Source organism: Rhinolophus sinicus, linkage group LG17 (assembly GCF_036562045.2).
Source record: "Rhinolophus sinicus isolate RSC01 linkage group LG17, ASM3656204v1, whole genome shotgun sequence".
In the NCBI taxonomy this organism is placed as follows: domain Eukaryota; kingdom Metazoa; phylum Chordata; class Mammalia; order Chiroptera; family Rhinolophidae; genus Rhinolophus; species Rhinolophus sinicus.
In genome coordinates, this window is record NC_133766.1 from 10,462,156 (window position 1) to 10,483,974 (window position 21,819).

Below are 21,819 nucleotides of genomic sequence, written 5' to 3' on the forward strand. Positions count from 1 at the left end.
GCAGAACTCTGCAGCTAAATGCTAATCTGCAGTTGTCATTGTAACTCACAGTGTGTTTGGGACCCACTTTCCCACTGACCTGGCTCCTGAGGCCACACATTGATAGGTCCAGTCAGTGGTTATATCGCCTCACTAAGACCTTTCTGGATTTTTAGTGTTGTAATGCTAATGAAAGCTTTATCCAATGTATGACATCCTACTCATAAAAATGTTGGCATGCGTGGCCCTTTGCTATCCTCTTGGCCAGTGATAAAAATGTCTGTGACTCTAGTTGGGGCTGATTTTGACACGAGGGTTTCTTAGCCAGAGGTAAATTATTTCTTTATCTCTATCCTCGTGGCCATTTGAATGTTATAAGTTTAAATGGTTACCTGTTAAAGAAAACATCCCAGATAGAAAGTGTAACCTTGGTGTCCAGGGAGATGGAGAACGGGGTTCAAGTTGGGTTACTTAACCTAAAAATAAAATCATATTCTCTTATATGTGTTTTGCTTTAAGCCACCTGTTGGACACAAAATACAAAAAACATTTCAGAGGCCAGTGGAAGGCATGTGGATTCTCTAAGTGGAGCACCAGGGAACAATCAACTAGGAAAAAGGAGGCAAACTGCCTTTTAAAAGGGATTCCAACATGAGAAGGTAACAAAAATCCAGCTTCAGTTTCTGCCTTCTGAACTGCAGCAAGATAAAACCGATTAGGATTTTTAAAAAAATAGAACCATATTCATTTAAGATGTGCAGGTGGAAATGGCCAGGAGTTAGCACCAGGCACAGGCGCCATTCAGTGTATATGGTGACTGACTGTCTTGGTTTGCCCGGGCCTGTCCTGGTTTTAGCTCTAAAAGTCCCACATACTAGGAAACCCCTCCGCTCCAAGCAAACTGGAACATTTGGTCACCCTAATGTGGGCCAAGTCACAGACCACAGGCCATGGCCAAAATACATAGACTGTCCAGGTATGTTTATGGTTGATGTATATTTGTCTCAACATCTTTGTATCATAGTAAAAGAAGGGTTAAAAAATCCTCAACCTCCCACTCAGAATTGTTATAAAAAATTGCCTCCATTCATCACTCGGCAATTTGCAAATGTGAAATGCTATAAAATTATAAATAATAGCTTGGAAGTGATTTTCACGCAGCAAGTAGACCTTACCTGGCTGGTGTCAAGGTCTTGCTGTGTAACTATGAGAGCTTTTCCTCTGGAGAAAATCTAGCCCATTGTGAGTAATTTTACATTTCTTTCATGCTGCTAATGCTAGGCCACCTCTCAGGACAATACAGAGCAACAACCTTGGCTCCGATTTTGTTTAACCCAGCTGGTTGCAGCCAAATTATGGGCTTCTTTTTGGGTGGAGCATATTTTTGTGGGCTGTGGGAGACCTGTAATTCTTTTTTTTTTAAATGCAAAACCATTTATAGCTTCGGGTGATGTAAAATCCACAGGGTGCCTACAGCACTGTCACGCAACCCAAGGGCTTCCCACACGACCCATGTGGGACACAGTGGAGCCAGTGCCCCACCCAGGTCCCTGTCCACCCACTCTCCACGTCTCCTGTACCTACCCGCCCCCAGACAGGGCAGCAGCCTGCAGAGCCTTTCACTTAATTCTCTACTTGTGGTTCAGAGGTTTCAATCACCAGCCAGTTTTTCTTTTCATCGAGAGAGCTATTGTTTGATGCTGTGCATTCATCCATCCGTAAGCACCTCAAATCCATCTGACTTGCTAGCTTCAGAACCATGGCAACAGTGTAGTTTTATTCAAGAGTTCTTGATGAGGAGGCAAACCTCCTTTTTAGGCCCAGCTCTGCCGTGGCCTGACTGATCTATCGCGGGCCAACTGCCCTACGTTATAAGACTTCTGTTTCCTCACTTGTTAAATGAGAGGGTTGGGTTCAATGAGGTGTAGAGCCCTTTCAGCCTCTACAGTTCTATGATTCCACACCAGAGTGCTAACTGGTCGGGAGTATGGGGAAGAGAGGGAAGAGCTAAAGAGAAGCAGGGAAAGGTCTAAGCAGGTGGACAGCCAGTGTCCTGCCGAGGAAAGGGGGTCAGGATGAGATCCTCAACCAAAAGGCTAACCAATGACCGTAAGAACAGAAATAGCTGCTGTTCAATCCCAAGGAGTCAGCTGGGCTACGGTGCAATTTTACTTCTCTTCTTACCATCACCCTAACTTTTAGTAACAGCTCTCCCCAACAACCTTCCATTTTGGGTGGATTGGTGGAAAGATGACTTATAAGGTCAAAAAAGATAATGTTAAAAAGTTGGTTCTAAGAAAGCAACTCAGAAAACCATGAAATTGAAATCCATTTACAAACAGCTAATTCTCTCAACAAAACAAATGAACTACACTTCTGTAGATCCCAGTGGGACACCTTTAATTTAGCAAACAGCGCTACAAATACAAGTTCTTAGAAATCACTACACATAGCGTGTTGTACAAAGAGGAAGCGAGGAAGCAAGGAAGCAGAGATCATTACTGCTGCCTGGACTGGCCTTTCCTCTGGGCTCTATAGTCCTGGGTCCATTGAGCTTTTCTTTAGGGAGCCAAGATTTCGACATGATAAAGGATCTTATTAAGTGAAGCCAGCTCCAGAGAAAGACCATTTGCCACCAGAACTCTACAGTTCCTGATGCTATTGGTGGGCCTCAATTATTGTGACTCCCGTTATCCCAATTTGCTTCTTGGGTACAGTCCACAGAGGAAACTGAAAATATATTTTCTATTGTGGATTCTTTCTTCCTGGGTCTCCGGAATCCCCAGGGGTGTGCACAGTAATATTAACAAAGATCTGAATGCGCCTTTTGCCCTTTCCAAAGTTGTGCTGACAATTATGAATTTCCCTGAGTCTGTTCCATTCTGAACCTTTGAATGTAGATAGTAACTTCTCACTCACTATACTTAAGCAGGCACGTTAAATGATGCCAAGAGTTTAAGCACGTCCAATCTCTGTTTACTGTTTGATCTCACTGCTGGATATTATAATCCCGACCCTCTAATCTCTTCAGATACAGCACTAGATATCTTACATTTGTCTCTATAATTTTAAAAAGGTTTTTATTATGGAAAATTTTATATACGTGTATAAATATAGGTATATAGATAATTAGAGAGATGGAGACAGAGAAAGAAGATAGTATAATAAATCCCAGTATCCATCACTGAGCTTATATGTTATCAACTCACTTGATGCTCAACCAGATTTGATGCCCAGAAGGGATCACTTTAAACATTACCCACTTTATACAATGAAATTATTTTTGGTAGAATTTATGAAACGAAGCAAATAATAGTATTGGCCTCCTAGGGTGTCTCCGTAACAAAAGAAACATTAGAAATCACGTTTTGGGATATTCAACATTTGGATTTAGGGCTTCACCTCAGAGTTCCTAAGAAATAAAGCAATGGTTCTTGTCTGGCCCAACAATGGCAGTTGTTTTATTCTATATTTCTACATGGTTGATACACATCAGCAATGACTTTGTGTAGTTTATGCCATTGCTAGCTAAGTTAACATAAGTCACTAAGTGTTCGTTAGCATTTAATTATTTTAATAAGATCTTGTAACTTTGCCCTCCAATAAGTAAGGTTAATATTTAGCCTTAGACAGTAGTCAAGCTCTTTTTTAAAAAGTGTTTAGATTCAGTTTTTGGTTAATCAAATTATGTTTTAGATATCTGCTTGATCCAACCCAGTGGTTCTTTAAGAATATCGAAAAACACTATGTTTAAATTGATTAAGGTTTCGTATTATCAGTCATCTTAGGGTGGGAAAAACCTGTATCGGCCTTTCTATTTTCAGCTCCCCTGAGGGGTTTGACTCACCATGTTCGAGCTGCAATGAATTAGTGATAAGAGGAAAGGAAACAAAAAGGTTATCAGGAAACAGCGTTATCTGGGATATTTGCTCTGCTCTCTCCTGGCACCTCTCAACAGTTGCTCTTGCCTGAGCACTCTCGTCTTTTCCATCTGCCTCCTCCCAACCCCCACCCCCACCCCCGCCCCCATGCTGTTGGAATGGAAGCTCAGAAGGCTTTTGGCTGAGGGTTATTGGAAAGGTCACCAAATCACAGTGGTGACCAGATGCTCAGTGGCAGCCAAGCTGCACGGACGGCAAGAAGTAGGGCCAAGCAGGGGAATCTCTGTGAACACAGAGGGTGAGCACAAGGGACCCAGCATTCATTGTCAGGACAATCCAGCCAGAGTAACAGGTGGTGTTACAGGAGGTAGGCGGAGTACACAGCAGGGATTTGGGGAACAGGGGATCCATGGAGACCCAGACATACTCACAGCTCTCAGCACAGGGTTGTTTGGCAGGTCTGAGCAGGCATTTTGCAGGGGCCATATGAAGTAGTTGGGTACTCAGCCTGGCTGGGGCGGTCTGGAAGGACCATCCCTGACCTTGTCCATTGTGAAGTGGGAGAAGCTGTAGGGACCCTGAGGCCTCAGTGGGAGGATGATACCCCATCAAGTTGGTTCAGGAAGTCAAATTTCAGCCACTGGGCATAGTCAGAATCATTAAAATGATTTTTCAAATTAAGGTTCCTTTTTTTCCCCCTTTGGTCTTAGCCTGTTTGGGTGTCTGCAGGGATCCCAGCCATCCAAGTCTAGAGAGCAGCAGATGTGGAGGTTGGCCTGCAAGGACTCAGCACAGTTCTTATTTCTTTTCAGGAGGCAGCTGTAGGGAGGCTGAGGTATGGACCAGACAAGCAACGCAGGCATTCATGGCAATATTTGGGGAGAGGGAGAGAAAGTGGAGAAAAGACCGAACTGGTTGCTGTTCTGGGTGAGAAGAAATCCGACTAAATATGGTTCTCCCAGGATGGTAAGGTGTTGTCCGTGCTGTGAATACTGGCACCCAGAATGTTGCTCCCAACTAGGTGACAGGTGGGAAACAGGTTATGAAGGGTCTCAGATATAATTCCTGAGAGGGGTTCCGTGAGACCAAAGATAAAAGAGGGTATATCTCTTATGTGTGTTATAGCTTTAAGAATGCTGTAACTCAGGGATCTAGAAAGTCCCAAGTCAAGTAGAGGGACAGGTAGAGGGAGAGGCAAGTCTAATGAGAAGCAGAGAAGACAGTCTGGTGATCTGAGCAAGAGGCAAAGAGGAAGCTAATATTGGGCACGGAGTAGGTAGCTGCGGCGCTCTGGGAATACATGCCATCCAGTAATGGATGGGATGTGCACAGGGAGGCAGGTGACAAATATCTAACTCAGGGCATAGCTCAGGCTGTTGCTTCTGAGCTGCCTGAGGTTTGGTGGATGGTCAGGCCACTATAGAGGGACACAGACAGAGAGAAAGAATGGAACGAACAGTAGTCAGTTTAGGGCTGTTTTCTTCTGCTTAAAGACTAATTTCTTCGGTCTAAAGATAGGATTGAGACATGTTCTTTTTTTCCTCTAGACAAGTGGTCCTGTGCAGGCTGACTGATGCTTTGCTCCCCCCCCTTTAAATAAGAATCTCTAGGGATGGGACCCAGCATCCATGGCTTTCAAAGGCTCCCCAGGTGATTTTAAGGTTCTAACGAGAACCATCGTCCTATGTCCTCACTCTGATTCCAGTGGCCTCCGTTCTTCCTACTGGATTTCTGTTTTGTGAATACCCTCCCTGTAGTATCGGGGTTTTTAAATAGTCCAGAAAAGATGACTAGAACACAAGTTCCACGTCAGAAGAGTGGCATAGATGAGATTCTCCAGATGGGTTCTTTGCCCATGCAAGACCTGTCTCAAGCTGACTCCCGGCTCTCTCCAGTCTTCCGGCTTGTTCCCGCCTCTCTTCAGCTTTGGCATCCCGTCTCATGCTTCTCTGCTCTCAACACAACACTTCCTAGTTTGTAGCTGAGCTCCTCTTCTCAGGCCCGTCCAATGGCTGGTCTCTTTGGCTTGGACCAACGATCCCGCTCTGGAGAACTGTCCCTGCAGGTCATGCTGATAGCACTAGCTATTGTCCAGGGCTATCCACCCCTCTGGGCCAAGCCCCAGACTTCAGCCATAGAGAAAATCCAGATCTTGCATTTCTAGAACAGGAATTGGTGGATCCTGCAAAGTGCCATTTCCTTCCAACAAGCTGGCAGAGTAAGCAGTGGTTTGCTTGCCAAATGGTAGCAAGGAGGGCCTGGCAGTGGCACTCTGCCCATGCATCATTGAAAATTGACTCTCCTGTTCTCTTTGGAATTTGATCCAATGAACTCAGATGAGCTTTTGGCAATGACCCGCTCAGATCCCTGAGCAGGATACGGCAAGACTTGTGGATTATTCATTCACTGAGTACCTGCCATGTGCCAAATACTATGCTATATGCTGAGTGTGCACTGGTGACTAAAGCAGATATGGTCCCTGGAGTCTATGAATCTTATTAGATAATAATTGAAAATAAGAACAATACACAGGAAAACTGTGTACTGGAGCAGAGTGAGGGTGGAACTGAAATGCCTGAACACACAGTGCTTTTCAAACGTAGCATTTCACCCAGCAAACAACCACCCTGACCTTCTAAGAGGCACTAGGCCACACAATTAAATTCTCTAAACAATAGGCTAGTGCAAATGGAGCTATTCCTTAAACCCAACTGTTGACACAGTAGCTACAAAACCGTTCAGAAAGAATCCCTGCTATTCACAACTGTCTATCGAACAGATGTTCAAAAGCATTTGTCTCTCACAGCCAGGATTTGTGAAGAGGAGGGAGCAGGTTGGAATGTCTGAGCATGGCACACGTCGTCTGCGCCCAGAGGCCGCTGCTCCTCAGCTCGCCTCTCAGAACACTAATGATTTTTAGAGGCATAATAAGGAGGGTTTGCATTGAATTATTAAACAATGGGCATTGAAGATATGTTTTTTTTGACCTCTTTACCTCTGGCTTTTACCACTCAGTGTTTTCTTGCACGGAGGCAAAGATTTCTAGAACAGCGAAACAGATGATGTCTTCCTGCATTAAAAACGCCTGCATTTTAAAACCCCCGTGATAAACTTGAAAACATCATATGCCCTTCTTTCATTTTCTGAAATTCGTCGTAAGTATCAGGGAGAACAAAAGCACACTAGAACAAAGCCCTGCTTTGTTTCCAAACCAGGCTCATAACCGGGCCTCCTTGAGATGCTGGTGGGGGTGCACGTGGGGCGCTGAACTCCCTCCCCCTACCTCCAGTTCCTAAGAATCATTGTTCTAAATGGTACTATGAACATTTGCCATCTTCATTTGTGGGTAACATTCCATTAGCATTTTCAGATGTAAATGTTTTCTCTGCGACATAAAAGAGGAGATGCGACTAGGAAAATAATGTGACCGGCTTTGAACAAATAAACAAGAATATGTACAACCAAATGAGCATTGTGTTTTTGAAATGGCCCTTCATAGGTCAAAACATGTTTCTTAAGGCTGATGCCATTGCTCAAGAAAAACTGCAGTGCTCATTTAGGCATAGCACAGGGCAAAAAGCATGGGCTTTGGAGGCAGGTGACCTAGCTGCAAATTAAGTTCTGTCACTTTTTAACTGTGGGACCTTGGCCTAGTTGGTTAACCTCTCTCTGAGCCTCAGTTTCCTCATTGGTTAAAGGAGAACAAGACAAGGGAAAAAAATGTATGGAAAGTGTCTGCAGCACACCCCAGATAGCCCAATAATTATTAATATCATAATTATCACTAACGACATGTTCTTTTGAATTGCATCAAAAGATCTTGGAGTGTGATTTTTTTGTTGTTGAAATTCCAAGTCTTTAAAGTCAAATTAGGAGAATAAAAGTGGATAATAAATGGCTGGAAATTCTAGTTTTGGTGGGGAAAAAATAATCGTTGCTATAGTCACAAGCTTAAATTTTTACGTGGCTCATTAAGTGACTCTGAAGTCAACTCCAAAAGATGTTTCTAAAATGCTCAGAAAGACCACATACGCCTTAGAATTGTGCATGGGCTCCCTGGATGACCGCTTTGAAGTGGGTACAACTCCTTTGAATGTTTAAGTAAGTTGTGTGCTGTTAAAGAAATTCTCTTTGCTTTATAGTCACACCACATAGCTGAACCCTGTAAAAAAGGGCTTAAATATTGCCAATCTGCCTTGTTATTTCCTCTGTCCTGATGTACATTTTCCTTTTTTAAACTGTGGTGTGTAGTAACCAGTTCCCCCCCCCCCCCTTTTTCTAATGTTCTCCCTTTTATTTCTGAACCTTTGTAACTGTAAAGGGATATGAGACCCAGTCCCTGCTACCAAAAGCTCCTGTCATCATGCCACAATTTCAGGAGGCTTTCAGGTTTCCATTTTCCTTGTCTCACTCCAGATGCCTGGCATACGCGATAGCAGCAAAAACAAAATCTGTTGCATTTTTGGAACGTTATTAATGCATAAGCAGCCCAGAGATTGTGACAACTAAGACACACACACACACACACACACACACACACACACACACACACACACACACACTTATTTATTTATTTTTTTATCCAGAGAGCAAGGAGCAAAATTGTGCCTGAAAAACTTTATCTAGAAGAGTCGCCCAAATACATTCTAATCCAATACTTTCCCTCTGCTTACCATCCCCCCCCAGCCAGTCTCTATTTCCCGATAGGAAACCCATTTTAGGTGTTAGACAATGCTATTACACAATAGAAGTATAAATCCAACGTTTGTCTATAATTTAAATGGCACTGCAGAACTCCACCCTTCCTCCCATGAATAACGTCAGAAAGGGAGTTAGGGAGGGGCTAAAGCAGCTGTTAGTGTCTCTGAGTGGCTTTTGAAATTGCTTTCCCCCCAGGGTCTCCAAGGGTTTTTAGATATGAAGGTGTTCATCCAACTGAGAAAATGTTATGTCTATAAGCAATTTAAGATTTGGCGTGTCTGGCAATTCACATTTTTTTAAAAAACAGATGAGAAAATGCAGCACTAAATGTGAATCTGTGTGCTATGTAAGGGAACCTTTGAACTGTCATCTGGAAGCCTTCAGCAGGGAAGCTCTTGAGGGTGTTGGATTATAAAAAAATCATTCTTTCATTTCTGGGACTGGAGGACCTCTCTCTGGGCATGACAAATGCAAGATCACAAGTGAAGGTGCTTTGAGCTAATGGAAGAAAGATTTATCTTTAACACAGACAATTCTACTTCTCTAATAAAATCATATTGTGCCTCTTTTCATTACATGGTCCTCTCCGCCCTTCCCCTTCCCTAGGTGGATGGGATTCACCTCCTATAGTCAGTGTGGTTGGCAGGGCTGTCTGGATATAGCTGGCATGGTCAGGAGATTGCTTCCAGGGGAATTGAGCAAATAAGTAAGCATATTGAGAATAATGGGAACCAGGTCTCCCTCTCGCTGTTGGACAGGTCTGTATTTGAGCTACAAATACAGAAAGGAAGAAGGCTAGAACAAACTCTGTGGTGCTGGGTTGGAATTGAACACCTGGTTTTTATGTAAATAGATAAATTAGATTTATGTGTATTTATGTGTGTATATGTATAAATATCCTGGGGGTGCCAAAAAATGTATACAAGCGGACACATTGGTCAACAGTGCTCAAGCAGTAGTTTCACGTAATCAGAAGTGTCTGGACACTGATGGTAACCACTATTGAGCACCTCTTGTAATTGCAGAAGTCAAACATGACTTGGATTCATCTTTTATTATTGATATATATTGAGTATTACAATTTTAATACATTTTTCCTTTCTTAAAATCTGTATACATTTTTTGGCACCCTCTGCATACTTACGTAAATAAATAAATATATATATATATATATATATATATATGCATACATATATGCATATATATGCATATAATATCCATATCTTTCTATCTATCTATATCTATTTTTCTGTCTGTGTAATTTTCTAGCTCTATTTGCACAGAGTGTCTGGAAATAAAGACCGTTAAGTAGCAATGAGCATACCTAGTATCCACACCTTAGCTACTAAATATCATTCTCCATTAAAAGAAACCAGCAGACCTTCAAGAAATGACTGATCCCAGGGTGTGATAGGCTGAAAAATGGCCCACCACCGAGGGGTGCCTACATCCTAATCCCTAGGACCCATAAATGTTACCTTATTTGGAAACAGGATCTTTGAAGATGTGATTAAGTTTCTTCTCAAAATAAGATTATTGGGGTGGGTCCTAAATGCTGTCACAAGTGTCCTTATAAGAGAGAGGCAGAGATTATAGGCAGAAGAAAAGACAATATGACCACAGAGGCAGAGACTGGAGTGATGTGGCCACCAGTCAAGGAATGCTGGCAGCCACTTCCAAAAGTCAGAAGAGACAAGAGGGGTGGCCAGTTGGCTCAGTTGGTTAGAGCGCAGTGCTCGTAACACCAAGGTTGCTGGTTTGAGTCCCACGCGGGCCAGTGAGCTGCGCCCTCTAGATTGAAAACAACGACTTGACTTGGAGCTGCCGGGTCCTGGAAAAACACACTGTTCCCCAATATTCCCCAATAAAATGTTGTTGTTTTTTAAAAAAGAAGAGACAAGAAATGGATTTTCCCCTAAAGCCTCCAGAGGGAGTCCCGCTGGCATCTAGATTTCAGCCCAATGATAATGACTTCAGATTTCTGGCCTCCAAATTTGTGAGAGAATAAATTTCTGTTGTATTAAGCCACAAAGTCTATGATAATTTGTTATAGCAGCCATAGGAACTGATACATGAGGCCAGAGTGGTGAATGGACGCAGAATATTTTCTTGTGCCAGAAAGTGAGGTAATGCTCAGGAATGATAAAGTCGTGTCATAAGGACCCAGCTTGAAAGGGCCTCCATTGGCCAAATTGAGGGCAATTAAGGATCAAAATAAATCAAAATTAAAAATCAAAATAAATGGCGAGACTAATTATTGCAACCCACTACAAATAAAAGAGGAATCCATGAGTCTAAGATGATATAAATAAACAAGAGAACACTCTACCTCATAGTATAATGCCAACTAATAAATAAAGAAAGAATGATAAAATTAGAAATTTGTTTGGCAACCGTTGCAATAAAAATTGATTTAGGCAAGAATCATCAAGGGGTGATAAAACTAGTTGATGTAAATTTGTTGAGAAACAGAAAATGTACATCATCTCATAGTATACTATGAGTGCATGGCAGAAAGTTCGTGAACTTCATCGTCTGACCTTCGTATACTGATTAATTTCTTATGAATAAGTACAAAATGAGTACTAATTAACTCTACTGTAGAGACATTTGGCAAATGCCAGCTTAAGTGAGGAAATTTAACGGCACCAGTAATGGGACATCACGTACTCTGATATGATACACTGAGAAGAGCAAAGCATTACTCTGTGGTAGCCCTGCCAAAAATGCATGACCAAAAGCCAATTATAAGGCAATATCAGACATACCCAAGTTAAGAAACGTTCTGCATAATAACTGGAGGTACTGTCTGCAAATGTCAAAGATAAGGAAAAGCTGAGGAATCATTGCAAAGTAAAAGAGGCCAAAGAGATGTGTCAATTCAATGTAAGGCATAATCTTGGATGGGATTCTAGACCCATAAAGGATATTGTTGGGACAGATGGTAAAATTTGAATACTGTTTGTGGATTAGATGGTAACACTGTACCAATGTTTGTACTGTAGTTATGTTGGAGAATGTCCTTGTTTTTAGGAAATGCATATTAAAGCATTAAGGGATAGTGGGGTGTTATGTCTTTAACTGTTTCTCAAACTGTTCAGAAAAAAATTAAAAAGTAAAGCATGTAAATACCCAAAGAGAATAAAAGACAAATGCGGTACAATGTTAACAATTGGGGAACCTGGGTGAAGGGTATATAGGAGTTCTTTATAGAGTTCTTGCAACATTTCTGTAAGTTTGAAATTATTTCTAAAGAGGAAAAAGTCATTATTCTTCCATGGTCACCTTATCACTTCCACTCAGAGACTATGGAATGCCCACAGCATTATTTGCAAAAGTGAAGGGGCATTGGAGGGAAAAGGAAAGGCAGGAGACCTGGTTCTGCCCCTTTTGGTGTCACTTCTGAACCTCAGTGGCCTCAGCTTTGTCATTCTCTGTCTTTCTATGCCTAAGGCATTGGTTTCCCCAGTTGGTTTGCTTCTGATTTAAAAGGGACAACCCATGGCACAGTTAAAAATCATTGCCTCGGAACAGGGAGCAGCTGTTAAGAGGCATCAAATCCTATTTCTTTTTGCAGGGTAAAATGTTTTAAAATTAGATTGTGGTGATGGTTGACTAACCCTGTGAAAATAATGAAAAACATTGAATTGTGTTCATTTTGGCTGAATTCTATGATATGGGAATTATATCTCAATAAAGCTGTTAAAATCATCGCTCCTGATTTCCTCATCGCCCACTCAACTGTAAATCTTTGTGGTGAGAATAGGATGTCTGTGACAGAATGGCAATGGCTTAATATCTGGATGAGTAGGCAAGACTTAGCCCTATTCCAGAGGCAGGAAAGAAAAGAAAACACAGTAAAGGAACCTTTTAGAAGGGACAGAGGAAAGAGTAAGAGGGACCCCTCAAGTGCCTGCCGTCCAGGCTCTGTCATCATCTTCTGCTCCTCACACTCTGTACACAGCCCCTGGGTGATGAGATCCATGTTTGTGGCTTCAACTCTCTCCCCAGGTTGGTGCCTCTTTGTGTGATTTAGGATTAGGTTGTGCTGCAAGTGAGGGAAGCTAAAATACCGCTAGTTTAAAAGCATAAACAAAAGGGAAGTTTTGGATTCATTTCTTTCTTACATAAAAGTCTGAGTAAATAGTCCAGACCTGTAATGAAGCTGCGTGATAACAAAGCCCCAGGCTCTGGGCCTCTCTTTACAGCCTTACAGGCTGAGTGTCACGCAGCTCCAGGAAGTGTGATCCACATGTGCAGCATGAACGGTCCCTTCCGGAGGAGGGCAAAGTGATGGCCTTGCCCAGGACCCTCCTCTCTCATTGTTCTTCCCTAAGTGGTCTCAACCGTATTGTCCAAGATGGCAGCATCTATCTTCTAGGCAGGAAAATGGAGGAAGGGACAGAAGCAGAAGGAAGGACCCAGGGTTTACATCAGCTGAACCTAAAGTCAGGCTTTCTGAATTTCTCACATGAAGCGTGACTTACATTTCATTGTCTAGAGCTTAGTCGTATGACCATACCCAGTTACAAAAGACACTGGGAAATGGCAAAAGACACTGGGAAATGCAGTTTTTATTCTAAGTGCCATGCAATCAGAAAAAAGAAAAAGAAGAAGAATGGGGCAGAATTCTAGTACTGAAGAATAAGAAGCAATAAAAATAGATAACGACTAGAATAACCAGCAGCCATGGTCATGCTTTCCAACCCATACTTTTAGTCCAGATCCATATAACTAATTGTCTCCTGGACATTTCTACCCAGATGACCCACAGACAATAAATCCGAACGTGCCCTTCATGGAAAGCACTAGGTTTACCCACCCTCCTCCCGGCTCAGATCTGCTCCTTCTCATGTGATTTCCATTTCTGTGAATGGCAATATCATCCACCTAGTTGCACGTGAATCATCTTAGACACTTTCATTTCCTTCACTGCCTGCCCTCTCCTCCTGCCCTGCAAGCTCTCCCTCCTAAAAGGCTCTTACATCCATCTCCTTCTCCCCATTGCCGTTACCTTAGCTCAGACTCTCTCTTTTTTTTTTTTTTTTTATGGTGTGAGTTATCATAAGGATCTCACATTAAACTCAGTTCCTCCAGGCTGCATCCCTACAGTCCTTTCCCCACATTGCACCCAGAGTGCTCTTTCTAAACATCAACGTAGTTTTGCCCCACCCCTCCATAAAACTTTCCAGCTATTGCCCATAGCTTTGGTGATAAAGTTCACTTTATTTAAGCCTGGCTCCCAAGGCTCTTCCTGATCTGGCCTCTCCTGCCACGCCCCTCTGCTGCCTCTCCCCCACACACACCTTTGCTTCAGTTGTGCTAAACTATCTGTGGTTCCCTGAAAGTCTGCGATTTCACACCACCCTGCCTTTGCACACAGGGCTCACTCTGGAATGACCTTCCCATTTTTGTCTACACAACTCCTATTTCTTCAAAACTCAGCTCGAACATTGCTTCTCCCAGGAAGTGTTCCTAGGTTCTCCAATCTGGTTTAGAAGTTCTTCTGCTTGCTTCCATAATGCACCAACCATAATTATCTCCATATTCATTTATTTGTATATCTTTCGCACTAGAGTGTAAGCTCTTCAAGGGATGCGATCTTGTCTCTTTTGCTTTTACATCCTTAGGGATGTAATATTTATCACTCAATAAATATTTGTTGAGTGAACAAATATGCCAGGCTCCCTCTTACACATGTTTCTGTATAGTATTTAATTTTCATGAAGATCTTGTGAGACATATTCATTTTACAAATGGGGAAACTGAGGCTCAGGAGAATTGTACGAAATGTCAAGGGCCAAGGGCTAGTTAGAAGTGCACATGGAGATTAAATCCGACGTTCTTGCCTCCCTGTGTTCCCATTTAAACAAATCACATTTGTGGCTGTGATGAATTGAAATATGGAAGCACCCACCTTGGAGTGAGTTAACCTCCATCCTGAGTCCAAAATGGGTATTTCTTCTCTTTCCTCAAAATCCTGAGTCCTTGAACACAATTCTAGGGTATTTACAAAACAGAGTCTAGGGATTCAGTTTCTTTGTCTCCTCCTGGGAAAATGCCTTTATTACGCTTTCCTCTCCAGCAGTAGAGTCTGTGTTTCTTTACCCTTCCACTCGTGCAGTGATTATTTATTAAACACTCACTCTGTGTTAACGTTGGCCTCGTATACCCGCAAACATGCAGAAACAAAGACGTTTCAGTCATTATCAGAATCTTTTCATCTTTTCAGTGGAGTCACCAAGATTCAGCATTGTCCAAGGATACAGTTACAAATGAAGAACAAGCAACAGAGCTGTACTGTATGTTCAAGGTTGCATGTAATTATTGTTCCTCCTTAAGCTAGGCGTGGGCCATCCTTGTATCGGAAACAGGGTTCAGGCACAATAAATAATGTGCCCTTATCTCAGACGTACTCAGGCAGTTCAGCAAGTTGTTTACCACGTAGGTATTGCTTAGTCAGCAGTTTTCACACAATAATGATACCTTTAAATTCCCTCGATGCTCTAACCTCCTAAAATGTAAATAAGAAATCGAAACTGTGTGCTGCTTAAATGAATTCATTTGTGTGGCGAACAAAGCCATTTTTATATACTCCTGCAGTGTCCATTTGACTAGAAGCCAGAACATTTTACGCAAGCAGCAAAATCCATCTCCTGGAATTGATTCAGGTTTTGTCCGATGGGGAGGTAGGGTTAAAGAAAAAGAAAAGCACATGCTTATAATTGCAGTTGGAAGCAGTCCCAATTACCAGAGCACTTTTTTAAAGCTGCTCTTTCGGTTTCACCTTAAACTGTCTTGATGGAGCAGTCAAGTTTAGTAGGAACAAAGAAAAGCAGTGAAAGGAAACCTGGTTTTTATTTATTCATTTAACAAATATTGAGCACCCACTGCATTAGAAACTGGAAACATGAAAATTAGTCACACAAGAGTTCGTCCTTCAAGAGACTACAATACAGCAGGCAAGTTAACAGGCGTGTACACACACACACACACACACACACACACAATACACTTATACACACACTCATGCACGCATGCACACAACTGTATTATCCTCACTATTCAAACTCTTTATCGAAACTTTTGTTAACCAAACTCAGGAACTGAATAGATTCATATACATATTTAAGTAAATTCATCTCTATCCAAACTTTTATTACTCACTTTCCAAAAGTCAAGAACCTCAGGTAATCAGTATTTGAACTCACTATCCAAACAGTCGGTCTTTAAATTCAGGAAACTGATCAACGTGGCTAGCAGAACACTTAGTACTGTGTAAACATGATAAGGGCTATACGAGTGGCCCCAAGTGGCATGAAGCTTGGAGGAGTGTGAGATACCTTCCAATGGGGGTACAATTTCATGGAGAACATATTTTAACCGAGCCTTGAGGTATTGGTAGAACTTTTTATCTCCCACCTCGGTGCCATTGGGCAATCCTTTTATTTGTCCCTCCCCCCCCCCCAATCTCCCTGGACATTCTTCTAAACCTTTCACCACTCTGATCAAGTTCGCTACCTCTATTCCACACATTCATTCACTCTCAGCAAATGCCCTCACTTCTTACTTCATAGAGAGAAGAGGGACTGGCAACTGTGAATGACTTTATTTTCCTGACCACATTCCCCTCTCCCTAATAAAAAACCAGCCCCCTTTCTACATTTCATCCATCCTTACTTCATTCCCATCTATGTCAAGGGAAGGAATCCCCTTTTGAAAACCAGAGTGACTTTTCATTTGTCGTTTGAATTCTATCCCTTCCCAAGTCTGTGAGTCTGTGATAAGCATCAACCATGTTTTTTTTTTCTTTTCTATCTGCCCTGCATTCCTTCCTTTCTAACTCCCCCTACCCCGTTCCACGTGCTCTGGGCTGTCAATAACGTGATTCTGCTTTCCCTACACGAGAGGGGGCACGACGCAAATAAGAACAGTTAAAATCTGTTTCAAGGATGGATAGGGGCACAGGAGGACAATTGGTTGAGTTCTTTTCTCTGGTGTTGCCAGCTATAAGACCGGTGTGAGCCTGGCCATCTTATATGGAGGGTGCCCGCCTAAGAACAAGGCTGAGGAGAGGCAAAAGATGCCAGGAAATACAAAGGCAGAGTACTGCTATGGATGAATATTTGTGTCTCCCCTGAAATTCATATGGTGAAGCCCTAACCCCCAATGTGATGCTATTTGGAAGTGGGGCCTTTGGGAGTTGGTTAAGTTTAGGTGAGGTCATAAGGGTATGTTCTCTGTGATGGGATTAGTGCCCTTATAAGAAGAGGAAGAGACCAGAGCTTCCCCCCACCCCTCCATGTGAGAATGTAGTAAGAAGGTGACCTTCTGCAAGCCAGGAAGAGGGCTCTTAGCAGAACCTGACCCTGCTGGCACCTGATCTCAGACTTCCCGGGCTCCAAAACAGTGAGAGATAAATGTCTGTTGTTTAAGCCACCCAGAATATGGTATTTTGTTATAGCAGCCTGAGCTGAGACAAGTACTGACAACACTGTTTTTAAATTTTTGGATTTTGCAGTTATGTGAGCCAAAAACTTTCCTTTTTGTTTAAGGTTGTTTGAATTGGGTTTCCGTTGTTTACCATCAAGAATTCTGATTAACGTGGTTTTCTTACTCCATCAGTCAATCGGCTCCTCTTCTCTCCAGCAACTTTGCTCTCTCCTGTCAAAACTTTCCTCAGCTATACACACGCTCCAGACTCCACCTGTTTAGAAACATTCTCTTTTGATGTTATAACTACTGCCTGCTCTCCCTGCTTTCCTTCATACCCACGGGCCAGGGTTGGTAGGTGACAAAGTTTTCACTAGTCTGTGGCAAAACGAAAAAATAAGCATAATGCAGAGAGTTTGTTTTAAGTTAGGTATACTGAGGTACAATTTAATACAATAAAATCCACCCTTTTTATATATATAGTTCTATGAGCATTGAGAAATGTAAACAGTTGAATAAATACCATTATTATGAAAATAAAGTATATTTTCATCACCTCCCCCCAAAAATTCTCTTTCCCCTTTAAAGTAAACCTCTCCTTCAGGCCCTGGCAAACACTGATGTAACTTCTGTCCCTATAGTTTTTTTCCCCCAGAATGTCATATAAATGCAATCATACAGTAGGTAGCCTTTTGTGTCTGGTTTCTTTTCATTAGTGTAATTATTTTGAGATTCATTCATGTTATTGTTGTTTCATTTTTTAATTGCTGAGTAATATTCCATTGTATAGTGATACCATAATTTGCTTATCCATTCATCAGTGATGGACATTTAGATTGTTTTCTGTTTTTGGCAATTGTGAATAAGCTCCTATAGACATTTGCATACAGGTCTCTGTATGAATGTACATTTTCACTTCTCTTGGGTAACTATCGAGGAGTAGGATTGCTGGGTTATTTGGGAAATGTATGCTTAATTTTAGAAAAAAACTGCCAAAATGTTTTCCAAAATGGCTGCACCATTTTGCGTTCCTACCCGCATGTATGAGAGTTCAAGTTACTCTACATTCTTGTTAGCACTTGGTATCACTAGGGTTTGGTTTTTGGTTGATTGGTTAGTTTGTAGGTTTTTGCCATTCTAATGGGTGTGTAGTGACATTTCATTGTGGTTTTAATTTGCATTTCTCTAGTAACTAATGATGTTGAGCATCTTTTCGTGGGCTTATTTGCCATCTGTGTCTCTTTTTTTGATTAAGAGATCTTTACCCATTTAAAAAAATTGAATTGTTTGCATTCTTATTGCTTTGTGGGAGTACTTTATATATTCTGGAAACAAGTCCTTTATCAAATATTTTCTCCTAATCGATGCCTGTCTTTTAGTGACTATCAAAGAGCAGATTTTTAAATTTTGATTAAGTCTAACCTACCAAATTTTTCTTTTATGGTTTATGCTTTTTGTGTCCTTTCTAAGAAATCTTTGTCTAACCAGTGGTTTTGTTTTTTCATTGAAACTAAACTTATTTAATTCAAATCATTTTAAATTTATTCTGAGATTGTGCTCCTTTGTTGGAATTAAAGTATCTTTTTAAAAATAATAAAATGATGACAGTAAGAATAGGTGTGTGTGTGTGTGTGTGTGTAGAAAAAATAGAGTTGATTGATAATTCTCTGTTAGTGTTATAGGTCAGGTTCTCCAGGAAACAGACAGAAATTTGCATGTGACAAAGACTCTCTCCCTGACCAAATCCTATTCATTCTCCTTGAAGGCCACTTCTCAACTAAGTGTTGACCTTGGGCTTCAGCATCTGTCTTTGTCAGCCTGGCATCTCTCAGTTTTAGCAAAAGTCCTGTTCAGTCAGTTTAGAGAGAATTCCCCCACCCTTGATACCTGATAATCCTTGCTATCTGATCAAATTCTTCACCCCCTGGTATCCTCCATATGATATGTGACCACCCTGGCCTGCCCTCAGCAAGAATCTGTTAGGTCGGTTTAGTCAGAATCCCTCACCCCATTACTCCTGATATTTCCTCTTAGTAATTTTCCACCCACCTCCCCCAACCCTACTCCTTGGCTATAAATCCCCACTTGTCTATGTTGTATTTGGAGTTGAGGCCAGTTCTATACTGAGATCTCTTTTCTCCTATTGCAATAGTCCTGAATAAAATGTTTTTACCGCTTTTACTATGGCCCAGTGCTGGTTTTTCTTTGACACATGCAGGAATTTTATTGGGGAGTGCTACTAGGAGCAACACCTCCAAGAGTGGGAGTGAAACAGGATTGGCAGTGGGAGAGGTAGAATTATGACGCAGTCGCCACAGAGGCCTCAGCTTATCCTATGGGGAGCTCTGGGGCAGGATGGTCATTCAGAATTGCTCTGAATAGAGGGAAGGGCCTGGACCCTGGTGTTCCTCAACCCATTCCCCATCAAATGAGATAATGTGTGAAACATAAAATGTGATATAGGAGTGAGAGAGATCAAATATTTAAACTGTAGTAAGTCTTGATGAGCCTGAGGCAATCCTTCTATAAGGACAAATAAAACAAAACTAATTAGTCATTTGTGAAATCCCTTCCGTGGTTCTGTGACCTCTGCCACCCAGCAGCCATGTCTCCTGGCAACAGTCTCCGGGCTTTATGCCTGGTTTGCATCATTCCCCACTGGGGTAAAGGCATCACTTTTACCTGTGCTATTGTTTTGTCTAAAGCAAAGAGCTGCCCTTTATAGCTGGCAAGTCTGGATTGTAAAGACACTGCAGAGGGGGAAGACTTCATGCCCAGTAATGAATCGTAGGGGATATGAACAAGGCTTTTTATGAGAAGTGTAATAAAGGACCAATCTTGAGGGTGCATGGGAAATGATGTTTTGCTGATTTTAATTTACCATGCATCACCAAGCCCTCTGCCCCACTTCTCGCATTGTTGTCAGTTTAAACCGAAAAGGCAGACAAAAGTTCAAAGTTGCCCATCACCCAGCGCTGCACAAATAAATCTGAGGAGCCACTAGAGGAAGAGAGGTTTTTCCTTCCCCAAGGTGGCCCTCCTGGCCCCTTTTAGTCCTCTCAGCAAAAAGGGCTCCTGGGAGTGGGAGCTGTCAGGCGAGATGAGATCGATGTGCTGTCATATTTTTACTCTGACCCCCTCGAAATGAGGAAACTAGACTAGCTCGTGGCAAAGCCAGAATTAGAGTCAGATATCCAGTCTCTCAAGTTAACCGAGCCAGAAACTGCAATATCCTTGATTCTCTCGTCTTCCCTACCTCTCACATCCACTCGGTCACTAAGTTACATTATTTTGACTTAAAAATAGTTCAGTGCTGTCTCCTCCTCCCAAATGATCATTGTTGCTTCTTTTGCTTGGGTTCTCCCTAATCTCTTGGGCAATGGCAGTTGCTTCATAACTGGTCTCTCAGCCTGGTTTCTCCCATTGCAGCCCATTCCACATGCAGCAGCCAGAGTCACAGTTTACAAGCACAGATCTGACATCTCATTCCTCTGTCCTAATTTTTCTGTTGCTCCCATTCCTCTTCATGACAAGATCCAAATTCCTCAGCCATGCCTATAAATGTCATCCTTAGCATGACAGGGGTGGTGGCGAATTTGACTGCTAGCAAACTATAATAGTGGCTTTAACCACAGGGTATTTGTTGTTTCCTTAGCTAAAAGTCTTACAATTGGTTTGGTGACTCCGATTGTTGAAGATCCTGCCGCTTTCGATGCTATCTCTTCCACCATTGGTGCGTGGTGTTCACCTTCAGGCTTCTCACGAAGGTCACAAGATGGCAACTCTAGATATCACATACTCATAGGACCACATCCAAATCACAAGGCGGGGGAAGGAGGGAAAAGGGAACTCTTCCAGGTACAGAATTCTTTTTTCTTTCTTGTTAAAAATCAGAGCTAAAACTCTCCTCAGTGTCTTTCCCCAGACTTCTTCTGTTTCTCTGGCCAGAAGTGAGCGCCATGTGCCACCCTAGACCAAGCATTATCATGAGAGGCAACGTGGAATTGCTATGATTGGCATAGGCCAATTGTGATTTGTTTTTCTGGCCCTGGGCACTTTACCCCTGGAATTAAATCAAAATTCTGTTAGCAGGAAGAGGAATGGCTAAAAGGATGGGAACTTACAGTGTGCACCCCAACGCTTAAGGCCCTGTGAACTAGCCTCCGTCGACCCTGTTAGCTTAGTCTTCTGCCATTCTCCTTTCCTGCCTTTCAGTCTAGCCTATGGAGCCACTCTCATTTCCCACAACAGTCCTCCATGACTTTGCTGTTCCCCCTGCCTGGAATACCCTGCTCCCCTTGATAATCATATGCATTCTCATTCTTCTCAGAAAACGCAACTGAAATGTTGCCAGCTTTGGGAAACCTTCCCTGATCCTCTAAAGCAGGAAGAAAAGAAGGGCTCTTAGTTAAAGAATGAAAGAATAAAAAGGAAAGATGGAATGAAGGAAGGAGGGAAAAAAGAAATGGAAGGCTTGAGAGTTAAATAGAACGTCTGAAGTTGTTTAGACGGTTGCTTCCTGGAATCTCTGCCTAATTTCTTAGAAATGTGACTCAGGTCCTTCCCTCGGGGGATGTCTGTCTTTGTTCTGGCAGAACTTTAAATTGTTTACTCCATGCTCAGTCCAGGCGGCCTCTCTATTCTTCAAGTCCAGCCATTTCCCTTGCAGACAACAATCACAGATGATCAAGAGACTGCCTCAGGCACACCTGGCAGGAGCAACGTTTCGTTCCTCTCGTTTTGCTTCTCTTGTCTCTGCAGCCAGACTTTCCTTGGCTGCACCACCCTGGGCTGCTTCCACTGTCTTTTGGCTGCCTCATGCTCT

The 21,819-nt window shown here is 42.3% G+C and overlaps 1 long non-coding RNA gene across 1 annotated transcript in view; it reads left to right on the forward strand.

Annotated features, from left to right (window-relative positions):
* The first annotated feature begins 4,672 nt into the window (after window positions 1-4,672).
* LOC141569355 (uncharacterized) overlaps window positions 4,673-21,819 on the forward strand; it is a 46,908-nt gene continuing 29,761 nt past the window's right edge. Inside the window, exon 1 of the long non-coding RNA XR_012492897.1 lies at window positions 4,673-4,826. This is a non-coding gene — a long non-coding RNA (uncharacterized LOC141569355). The remainder of the gene's footprint in view (window positions 4,827-21,819) is intronic.